The sequence below is a fragment of the Rhinolophus sinicus genome, chromosome 9 (assembly GCF_057876585.1).
Source record: "Rhinolophus sinicus isolate RSI-liver-muscle chromosome 9, RSI-T2T, whole genome shotgun sequence".
Lineage (NCBI taxonomy): Eukaryota > Metazoa > Chordata > Mammalia > Chiroptera > Rhinolophidae > Rhinolophus > Rhinolophus sinicus.
Genome location: NC_142509.1, coordinates 14636167 through 14647666, shown reverse-complemented (window position 1 = coordinate 14647666; position 11500 = coordinate 14636167). Strand labels below are relative to the sequence as shown.

The 11500-nt window shown below is 48.7% G+C and overlaps 1 long non-coding RNA gene across 2 annotated transcripts; it reads right to left on the bottom strand.

The window, feature by feature from the left end:
- Positions 1-8126: 8126 nt before the first annotated feature.
- Positions 8127-10164, bottom strand: LOC109433884 (uncharacterized). 2 transcript variants are annotated; one of them, XR_016022358.1, is made up of 3 exons: positions 9415-10164; positions 9044-9320; positions 8127-8422 (listed from the first exon to the last, which is right to left on the bottom strand). It is a non-coding gene; the product is annotated as an uncharacterized LOC109433884 (long non-coding RNA). The 2 variants fall into 2 exon arrangements; XR_002135740.3 differs by having other exon boundaries at positions 9044-10164.
- Between the last annotated feature and the right edge of the window lie 1336 nt (positions 10165-11500).

The following is an 11500-nucleotide window of genomic DNA, read 5'->3' as shown; positions in this document are numbered from 1 at the left end:
GATCTGATTATATCTAGTTTTGTATCCTTTGTGCCTCAATTTGAACTCATCCTTCTCTGCTTCTTCCATCTTCATCTTTCTCCTTCCCAAAGGGCGCTAGGGGTTTGGTAAGGTAAGCGACGTTGGCCTTGTCCTTCTGTTTCTTGAATAAACTTTAGTCAGTTCTCTAAACTCTCACCCGTTCAGTCACTCAGCAAAAATTCACAGACACCAATTTCTCTCCACCACGCTGCTAGAGGTGGGCAATTAGACACATTGCAACCTTCTGGGGAGGAAAAGGAGAAGCCCACCTGGGACCCCAGGTTAGGTTAGCTTCGCTTCACATAGGGCTGGCCCACCCAGACCCTAACTTTCTCCTACTCAGCTGTATGAGGGAGGAGTCTCATTTTCTAGCTCTCATTTCCCCTGTTCTTTCCTCAGATAAAAGGAAGAAATGACCCACTTCTTGACCCCAGAGCAAGGATGGAGAGGGGGGAAAAAGATAGGCAGGGTGACGAGGCTTTGTGTCAGGTGGCAGTAGCTGGCAGCTCTCCACTCCTTGATCTCAAGGCCACATTCTCTCAAAGGAATGATGATGGGAAGGGAGCCAGCAAGAGATCCTTGAGAGGGAACGCTGGGCTTTTGGGATGAACAGGGCGCCACCACAGCTGTCCTGCAGATGGAGGTGGGGAAGAGCATTTGAACCTGGGGTTTCGATTTCTAGAAAAACTCTCCTCTCCCCCTCTTTTTCTCTGCTTACTCTTTTGCTGTATTATGGGGTTTTTGTGAGGTTTAGAAAAATAAACAGAATCTAACCATAACTGTCTGAAAGTGCTAAATTACCAAGAAAGACATAACAGATTAGCAGTGCAAATTAAGCCTGGGTGGGAGATGGCCAGCCCGCTGGGAAGCTGAAATTACCCACAAGACTGGTGGCTTCCCTGCTGTGCATCCTCCAGTGTGAGCTGCCTTTGCCCATTACAGCTTCTCTAGTGGCTCCGAGGGCTGAGTGGAATTGTCTCTAGAGATGAGGGTTACGAATGGGGGGCCATATCCACTTTACAATCAGCCACTTCCCCCGGCTTGAAAAGATCTGGCTAATGCCATCTAGGTTGTCATCAGCTTTCAGGTAGGTTGGCCTCTAACTCATCTTGATTGGAAGTGAAATGCTCTAACCTTCTTTATCTTCCCCCACAAAAACCTCTTTTTGGTGGGGAAAGGCGCGCTAGTGACTCAAAACTCAGAGTATGTTAGAGGTGAAAGCAGTCTTATAACACAGGTCCAATCCTGTATTTTATAAATGAATAAACTGAGGCTTGCTCAGAGGAGGCAACTTGCCCAAGATCCGTCAGCTGGTGAGTGACAAAGGTGGGACTAGAACCCAGGTCTCCTTACGCCCAGTACAGATGCACTTTCTGCAACAGCCACCTACGAGATCCTATCTAACTGCCCAATTTCTCTTTCCTCAAGGAGCCTGTCCCTTCATTAGTTTTCCCTGGGTTCTGCTTAATGAATTTGTGTACTTTGAGCCTGTCTGCACATATAGCTTTTGTGGTTTTGAACCCCATAACTTAAGAACTCCTGCTGCTACCTATCCTTCCTGTCAACAGAAGTCCCCAATCTGGGCTGCAGGAAGAGGAGAGACTTCTTCCTCAAGAGAACAGTTTGCAACCGGGGAAATGCAGCCTCAGAATTGGTCCTTATGGAGCAGTTCTGATTGGTCGGTATAGATGCAAATGAAATTATAGCTGAGCACTTCCAACTGGACAGAGTAGGTCTCAGCCCATTCGTCGAAAGACAATGCCAGGAACTCCCTTAAAGTAATTGACTCAGACTGCAAGCGCAGAGTGCAGGAGGCTTGGCAGCTCAGTCTGTGGCTTTTCCCTGACATGCAGTGTGCGTGAGAGGCCTGTCAGCAATGGCTGCTGGACTCTGGTTATGAATTTGGACCCAATTAACTGCAAGGAGCTCTTCTTAGCAGCCATTCCTTCTCAAGGTCCGCACTATTTTCTCCCCTACATCTTCAGGATGTATGCGAGATGGGTTAGGAAGGAGAGGTTACCAAGTTAGGCTGCCACCTATAAGGAGCTGTTGTGGGGCTGGAGGCAAGAACTCCTGCCTCCCGAACCCCCGGGATGCATGTGAAAGAGAGGTTTCTAGTTTACTAACAGATTTAGTGTCATATAACCTGTATTTGAATTACAGTTCTATAACTTACCAGCTATGAGACCCTAAACAAATTATCTAATCTTTCTAAGCTCAGCTTCTTCTGGACTGAAGATGGTGAAATTCACCATATAAGACTCAAATCAAACAAGTAAATTTCCTAGCTCCATGCCTGGCACACAGGGAACCTCAATAAATGCTACTCACCTTCCTTTCTCTTGAGTTCTGGTCTTGTACGACTATATGTCACTCAGAGCATGATGCCCGCGGAAGGGTTTCAATGCTTGTTTGTTGAGAAACTGTTTCCTTCTTGATTCTCACCTTCTCCCTTCTAAGCATGACTTTCCACCTCAAGTCTGCCGAGCTCAGGCCTTGGCTCTCCTTCTTACTGGGCAAGCTCCCTCCCTTTGAGCCCACCACTGCCAAAGAATCTGCCCTGATCTAAGCTACAACTCTGTTTTGAAGAAGTAAAAAATAAAAGGAAGGGGTGGGAGACATGTGTGCGTATTTCCAAAAGACAAAACTCTCTCCTCCTTGATGTTTTCAGAAAGATGCACAGGCTTTAGAGCCAGAAGGTACGTGTTGGACACCCTTCTTCACTTGTCTGTGTGACCCTAGCTCTGCCTCGGTTTCCTCATCTATAAAAAGGGAATACAAAAGCTGTGTTATTTAGTTGTTGTGAAGATGAAATTTGAAAAAACATATGAATGATTATAATCAAGAGAAAAGTACTACATCGATACTACTATTCTTTTTCCTCCTCCTGTTCCCCCAACACATCTCAAGTAAGAACAGGCCTGGCTCACATCTGGGGAAAGGCAGTTTTATCTTGGCTAAGCTGCAAATGCCACTTCACCCTTTGCAATCAGACAGCTCAGCGTCCTCCTCTCTCCACCTGAGTTGGGGGAGGCAAGAGGTGAAGGGTGGATACAAGAGCGAGGAGCCCAGAGCTGTCTCCTCAATCTGTCTTTGGGGGAGTACTCTTGGCGCTGAGCAACCTCTCCAAATGCCGAAGGTGAAATCCATCACCAGGGCCCTGGGCTGAGATAAGATAGAGGAACGTAAATCAAGGCTCTCTGAGATAAGAAGGCAGCCTGGGGCCTCAAAAATGCAGCAGTCCTGCCAGCTGCCCACTTCTGCAGAGTTGCAAAGGAAAGGGCTATGCTAGTCGGGTGAGGAACCCAGACCCCGGGCCCTTCCTGGAAAAGTAGGAGGAACCTCAGTCTTGAACTTCTTTTTTCTCTCTCTCCCTCTTACCACAAGTCCCAGCCTGAGAGGAGGAACAGGCATTTTTATTAAGTCCATCTCAGCAAAAAACTGTGAGGCCATCCTCTGGCCTCAGAGATTAAAAGGACAAAAGTTTTGGGTCAGGCAGCCTAGGTTCACATCCTGGCTCTTATATTTTACTGTGGAATCTTGAACAACCTACCTGATCTCTGAGAGCCACAGTTTCCAACGGGGATAATACTAATGCTACTTTTGAAGACGAATTAGGACCTGTTTTGTAGAGCATCTTATAAAGAGTCTGGCACACAGAAAGTGCTTAATTTATAGTAGCTGTAGTTATACTCATATATAAGATTGGTAGAGGTTGGGGACGCCAACACCTCTCTAACTTCCTGTTTACCTAATTTTATAGTCATCTCTTTAGAATTCTCTGAATACCAATCCTCAAAACCAAATCTGGTCATGGCAATCCCATTTGTTGAGCGGTTTTTGAAGAGGGGCCCTTCTTGCCAAGTGTTTGCCATGAGCGTGACGGTATGTAAAGAACTCCTTCCCCTTCATCCCCCCAATGTACGTGTTTACGTGCACCTCGGACTGGCTGAGCTTGGAGCAATTACAAGGAGGAGTTTTGACCACACTTAGGTCACAAAGAAAGAAAAGTATTAACAGACACCTAGAGGCCTAAGATAGGGTTCCAGGGAAGGAAGTGGCAGGAGAGACATAGGCTGGAGCCCCCTCAGTCAGAGGGTCGTTTCTGCAACTGAACGAGGACCTTCATATCCTTAGACCTCCTCCCGGCCTTATCTTCATCTTTCCCTCTTTCATTATCAATCAAGTCATAAATGTCTGCTTTGTACCTGGGTTAGGCGTGTGGTGAGAGAAATTCACATCTTGGTCCCTGATCTAAAAGAACCTACAATCCCATTAGAGAGGGAACCCACAAACTTGGGAGTCAGGGAACCTGGCACCATTACTGCGGAAACCCCGAACAGAGCTGAGGTGGAGGGGGGGGGGGGCAAGAACCAAAGGACCCTGAAAGCTAAGCAGAAGCATAAGGATAGATTGACAAGTCAGCAAAGGGGAAGCTTTATGGCTTCTTGGGCAAGGAAACTATATGTGGGTGCGTCAGACTGGCAGACAATACAAGAGCGTGAAAGAGTGCTGGACCTAAGTTCAAATCTTGGCTCAGCCACTGACTAGCTGTGTGGGTGACGCGGGGCAAGTTAGGTAACCTCTCTCTCAGCTCTCATTTGGAATAATGAAGCCTAACTTCCATGTTTGTCCTGAAGCTATGAGATGACAGGTAAGGCCGTTTCCTGTAAATATATGGGTTACGATGACTGGAATGGGTGTAGGGGTGAGATGGACACTCCAGGAAGAGCAACTAGCTGGGCATGGGTGGGGGCTGTTAGGACGAGGAAGGCAGGCACTGATGAGGGTGGAGGTGGGGGTGGCTGTGGAATCATCTTCTTTATCGCTGGCCTCCTACTGCCCACCTGTACTGGGTCCCGCATAGAAAAAGCCCGTAGACTTAAACCCTCTCTTGGCCTAAAACCTACAGTAAGAGGCAGAGACAGCTGAGAAGACCAGGGAGTGACAGAACATGAGTGGATATACAAATAGACAAGATTAACTATTCCCATTGTATACACAAGAGGCTTTGCTAACACTCAGCCAATTAGAAAACTAATCTAAACAGCCACTGGCTTCCACATCTCTTCAGAGCTCTTTGAAACAGCTGTTCAGTTTGCACTTGCTGCCATTCCAGCAAGTGGCCGAAGACCGCTCCTTGGGTCTGGTTCCCCACTTGAGCCTCAAGGGCTCCTCAAGAGCAAAGGATCGTGTCTCTTCTGTTCTCTGGACTCCCTCTAAGGTCCTGCTGCTGTCATGCGCAGCGCTCCTTCCCTGTCACCACCTCTGAGAAGCCTGCCCCAGTGCCCCCAGAAGAACTGTTATAGCACTTTCCGGATGTATTGCCATTTACCTGGGAGGCATACGATGAAGGGGGTAAGAGCAAAGTCTTTGAAGTCTGACAAATTTGAGTTCAAAAACTCCTAGATCGCTCACTACTCTGATCTCTGAGACTGTCTCCTCACCTGAAAAAGAAGACAATTGTACCCACTGAACAGCGATTAAAAGCAAAAGTGTGTATTAAAAAATCTAGCACCATTCCTGACCCACGATAAGCATTCAATACATTGATTTGCCATTATTATTCTGTCATTACAGTTGACTCCAAGTTACCTGAGGGCAGGAAATAATTTGACTTTGCTTCAGGCAGACTAAGATAGTATCTGACAGTCCCCCATCCTGGTAGTCACAGCCCAGTGTCTTGCCCTCCCCTTCACAGTGGGCGGGACCTGTGACTTGCTTTTAACCAATAGAATATGGCAAAACCAATACGATGTCACTTCTCTCATTAGGTTACATGAAATTGTGACTTCTGGCTTGCTAGCTGACTTTCTCTGCTGCCTCTCAACTTGCACGAGCACCCATGTAGGAAAGGCCACATGGCAAGGAGCTGAGAGCAGCCTCTGGCTCACAGCCAGCTAGCAACCGAAGCCCTCAGTCTAACAGCCCCCGGCGGACTGAGTTCTGCCAGCCACCGCGTGAGCTTAGAAGGAGATTTTCCCAGTTGAGCTTCAGACGAGGCCCAGCCCTGGTCAAACCCTGATTAGAGCCTCTGAGACCCAGAGCAGAGGGCCCAGCCAAGCTGTGCCCAGACTCCTGGCCCCCAGAAACCGTGAGACAATAAACATGTGTTGTTTTCTGTCGCTAAATCTTATGGTAATTTGTTACCCAGACAGAGACAACTAATACAACTGTTTTGTCTTCCTAGCACAGCACTTGGCACAGAGTGGGAGACAAGTGTGGGATGAATGGATGGATGGATGGATGACTGATGGCAGCTAGGAAACTCATCAGGGTCTGAGAATGGTCTGACCGGGCTGGACCCCAAAAGCGCATTCTTTCCCAGCCCCCACTGCTTATATCTTTTACCCCTTTCTCTCCCTCACTTAGGACCCTCCCTTCTCTGGTCCTCAGGATCTTGCTCTGCTTCTGGTTCCTGCATTTAGTCATTCTCTCTGAATTTTATTTTCTTCCTTAAGGAAAAAAAAAAAAAAAAAACTACCCAGCTCTCTCTCAAATATCTGACCCTGGTGAATTGGAATAATTTCTGATGGAAAGCAGTCTTGTCCAGAAAGCCTCTTACCCACCCTGCTTAGGAATGTGGTTGCTGCAGATATTAAAACAGACCTGCAGGCGTCTGCAAGGAGTGGGAGCTCGTGCCAGGAATGACCTCAGCCTGCACAGCAGGGCTTTTACCTATGAAAAGCTGCTGCTCTGGGCTGGATCACAACAGGGACCTCCCTTCTTTAAACTCTTCCCCTTGTAGGACCCCCATCCTGCACCCTTAGTTTGATGCCTGAGCCAGAACTTCCCACCCAAGGCTGGTACCAAAAGTCAAAAGGGCAGTGCCATCAGGCCTGCTAGAGAGGGTGCTATGGGTGCCTTTCTCCAAGTGGCTCCAAGTGACTTTGGCTGAAGTATGTGGGCCTCGTGGCTGGCAGTCCCCGTTTCCTCACCTCTTCTCCTGCCTCCTCCCCTCGCCCTCAGACAGCTGAGAGGGCTCCTGCTCAGGTTGAGAGTGATCAGGCTCCATTCCCTCTGCACGAGGCGCCCTCTCAGGAAAGACCAGGACTCTTGGGGCACAAACCGGGGGCTGGGAATCCTCATCAGGACGGCTCCTCACTGCATAGCCACACTTGCACGTGGGCCTTGGGTTTTGCCCCACCTGATTCAGCTCCTGTTACTGAACTGGACCTTGTCTAAGCCGAAGTTGAAACTCTCGTCAGTTACCGATTTTCCCTCTTCTGCTGAGAAATTCAGAGAAGTAGGAGAATCCCAACTATAACTACTCCAGCCTCCAAAACTTGACCCCCTAGCCCTTGACAATCCCCAGAATCATACCCACACCTAATATTTGCCTAGCCCGTTCTTGTGTGCAAAGTAATTTTCCATATGCTATTTCTCACAAGAATCCTACAGCATTTTTCATCCCATTTAACAGATGAGTAAATTGTGGGTGAGAAAGGTGATGTTTTCACAGTTCCATCGTGAACAAGTAGTATTATAGAATAGAAACGTAAACCAATGTCTGTTGACTCATAGTCCATACTCTTCCTACCACTGCTTACTCCCCCAAATCTGCAATGCCTGTGTGCCTCCAAGTTTGCCTCTCGATTGTATGTTGATCAGTTTGTGTTGAAATGTACTCACTGTATTGCCCAATTCCTGCCCCTTCCACCTTAGCCTTTGTCCATGGCCGCCTCTGTGATGGTGGTTGAGTGGCTTCCTCCAGAATAACAATAGCCTGACCACTGGCCTTCAAGACAAGAGATCCATTGTAAGTCCTGGCTGTGACGCCAAGGAGGTCTGTAACTTTGAGCCGGGTTACCTCACTTTTCTAGGCATTGTAATGGGAAAGTGATGAATTGGAGGATAGTTGACGCCACGTCTAGCTCTAAAACTATGTGGTTCTTTGATTCAGTTCCTGGTTGGGCTCCCTCTTGGGAAGATGACTTGGCCTGTTGCACATTAATGCCATCTGGAACTTGGGCTGGGAGTGGAGAGCAAGCTGCTAGCGGCTCCAAAGGTGAGAAGAGGACCCTGTGCCCCAACTCCACCCCCAAGAGATCCCCTAACTCCTGGCTGCTTCCTTTTGATCCGTTTTAGGTAAGAATAGGAGCTCCTAAAGGCCTCTGTCCTTTATTCTCATTGACCAGTGATTATTGCCCAATCCTGATACCACACCAGACAGGCCGGCACTTCCCTGATCTCACAGGATGTCTGCAAGCTGGGCTGAAGGTTGTTCATGATCCCTGTGCTCAGGGAGACCCAGGGGCCCTGCAGCTGCTCCCAGCTGTCCAGCCGAACAATGCAGATTCTGTCAGGTCCTGGCTGAGTCTGCTTTCGCGGGTATTCGGGTTGCAGTATTAACGGGAGGCATCTCAGCTGCTTCCTGCTCCTTGGGTATCAGCACAGATTCCTAAGAAAAGACAGTCAGTCCAGCTCTGCATCCGACCGCAACCCCCAGAAGTCGGGGGTGGGGCATGGAAGCATTTCACCATCATCTGAGATCAGGGAATCAAACTTCCTAGTCCAGAAGGGACCCCACGGATCACGTGTGCCTGGGTCTCTGCTTCCAGCCACAGAGGTAGGTGTACAGCTCAGTTTTCAGAAATCTTCATGGCCTCCTAAGTCACCTCTTTCAGTATTTCACCACTCCGACAGGAGTCTCCTGACAGCTGTCCTCCCCACAATCAAACCACTTCTTGCACAATCTGCTTGTACAATTTGCACTAATTTGAACCCTCCACTTCAGCAAGACATATCCTACTGCCTGTCTCCCATGCTCAGCTGTCCCCCTCCATTACCCAGCATGGCAAATGCTGTCACCCAAGCTCAAATGATCCCCCACCCCATTTCCACAGCAATCCTAGTCCTCTTGGCCTCTGATCTTTGCTGCAAGACTTAGCTGCTCCCCAGAACTGCTGTGAATGACACCATGAGACTCTACCTAGTCTATTCATTTCCATGGTTTTTTTTTCCTTCTTTCCAGCTCCCTAAATACTAAGTGCTTACTTGGTAATTTTGCCCATGTACTTACCTTTGCAGGTATTTTCGCTCAGTTTTGTATTCGTGCTCATATCAGCATCTTTCCCACTTACTCCTTAAACCAGGAGCTCCTCCAGGGTACAGACCAAGTCTCCTCCTTCCCTATGTACTGTTGTTGGTGCTTGCCTTTCTGATTATTGACTCTGAGGCAGTTCTGCCTGAGAGCTAACCTCTCAAGCCCATTTCCTGTTTGGTTGGGGCCTGGAAACGTGATAAGACTTTGGCCAGCTGCCAATAGACTGGCTGGTCCCCAAGGCCAATTTGGGCATCTGAAAGGGAAAATGACTCCTATTGCATAAATGTGGTTTCAGAATACACCAGCGTGGAAACAATGGTCCTCGCTGCCCCCAGATCCACTCTCACCTCCTTCCTCGTGCCTCCCTGGCCTGTCAAGACGGCAGGCCTAGTAAGACATTTCTGGGAGGAACACTTCCTCAGGGGCAGTCAGACGTAGAGACGTGTGGAAGAGAAGTGACTGGGCAGGGGACACACAGAGGATCGGCAAAGGCAAGATGTGAGCCAAGTGTTCAGTTCCACCCTCTGCTGCCTCCACAGACAGGCTGATTTCTTTAAGGCTTTTCTGGAGTCTCATGAAGAGCAAGTGGGAGCCATGATTGGTGGGGGAGGCAGGGGCGGCATTTGCCGAGCTGAGTTTATAGGCACTTGCCTTTTCTTAACAGCTCCCTCCTCACACATTCCTCTGCATTTTCCCCCTTTTATTAATGTGGCATCTTTCCCAGGCCACTTTATGGGACCGTGTGTGTTTTTACTTATGCTGTGATTGGGTTTGATCGTGTCTCTCCCTGTGAAGAAACTTCAGATCTTTTCAAGGCCTCCCCACGCCCATGTTGCAGTCGTGGAACTTCTGGTCTCATCCCTCATCCGAACCCCAAGGGCTCCACTGTGTTGTCCGCAACACTGGGCACTTTTCTGCATTAGGGTCACACCTTATTTGGACCCCCAAGAGTACACAACCCAGTTTGCCTACTCACCCAAATCTGAAATAACTTCTGGCTCTTGCCCCCAAATCAAATCTTCCCGGGGCATGGAGAGGAAGACTTCCCACAACTGACACTGACACTTATTCAGAGGAACAGGCCACAGCCCTGCAGGCCGTTGTCAGGGAGGAATCAGACTGTCTGAGCAACAGCGGCTCTGAGAGCACACAGCTCTCCAAGGGCGGCTCTCACAGGCCTGGCACATGGTTTAGATAGTCAAGCATCGGCATGTTTATTATTATTAAAAAAAATCCTCGTGTTACTCTCAGGAACTGTGCTCATAGCCTTTCCTTTCTCTTTAGACTGTCAGTTCCAAGAGGGCCACGCCCAAGGTTTGGAGCTGACTTGCTGTCTTTGAGCTCAGCTTTATCAGTATTGCTCCAGAGTCGTCTCCTGCTATCTGGAAGGTGGCTCCGTTTCACTAAGACATTAAAGCACCAGGCAGGGTGGCCGTCCTGTGATCTTTGAAAACCTACTCACCCTCTCCTCTCGGAGCTGCGGGTTCTTCCATTGTAAAATGAGGGAAAGCATACATATTCTGCAGGGTCGTGAGAGTGAAATGAAGTAATGTCTGAATGAGGCCTGGCATGTTGGCGGTGCTCAGTGAATGGTAGGGATTTTCGTTGTGAGAGACAGAGGGACCTCTTTTCGAGAATCTGCTTTTGTTCCCTAATTCTTGTCCATCCTCCTGGGATGTCCATGGACATCGGACTCCCTGCTCTGTTCTCAAGGGCAAGAATCTCTAAGTCCTTTGGGAAATACAGTTCTGGGATCGTTTTTCCTGTTGTCAGCAGGCTCTGGAAGAGGCATTAGCCCCACAAAGCTTGATGTGGGAAGTTTTACAGGTACCGCTCATCTGGCGGGCAGATGTCGCTTTGCTGCAAGATATAGTTCTGTCTTCCAGATGGGAGGGTGCCTGGAAGTCCTGAGGTGGACTGGTTTCTCTCTGCTTGGAGCTGGTGTGGGGCATACTCATAGGTCTGTCACCTCCTTCCAAAACCCTGGAGACGCTGAGGCAATGTAGGTTGTACTGGTGGTGTCTGTGTCCCCTCAAACCTACATTCTGGCAATCAGCTGACCATCCCTCCGTCATCTCCCCACTCCCAGTACACCCCAACACACACACACACACACACACACACACACACACACACACGGTTATTTCTAGGGGAGAGGAAGAGAATATTGCATAACAGCAGTGGATGTTTCCCCACCAGGTAAGAGTTTCATTCATTCTATTAAACATATATTTTTTTTAATTTTTATTGGGGAACAGTGTGTTTCTCCAGGGCCCATCAGTTCCAAGTCGTTGTCCTTCAATCTAGTTGTGGAGGGCACAGCTCGGTTCCAAGTCCAGTCGCCATTTTCAATCTTTAGTTGCAGGGGGCACAGCCCACCGTCCCATGTGGGAATTGAACCGGCAACCTTGTTGTTCAGAGCTCATGCTCTAA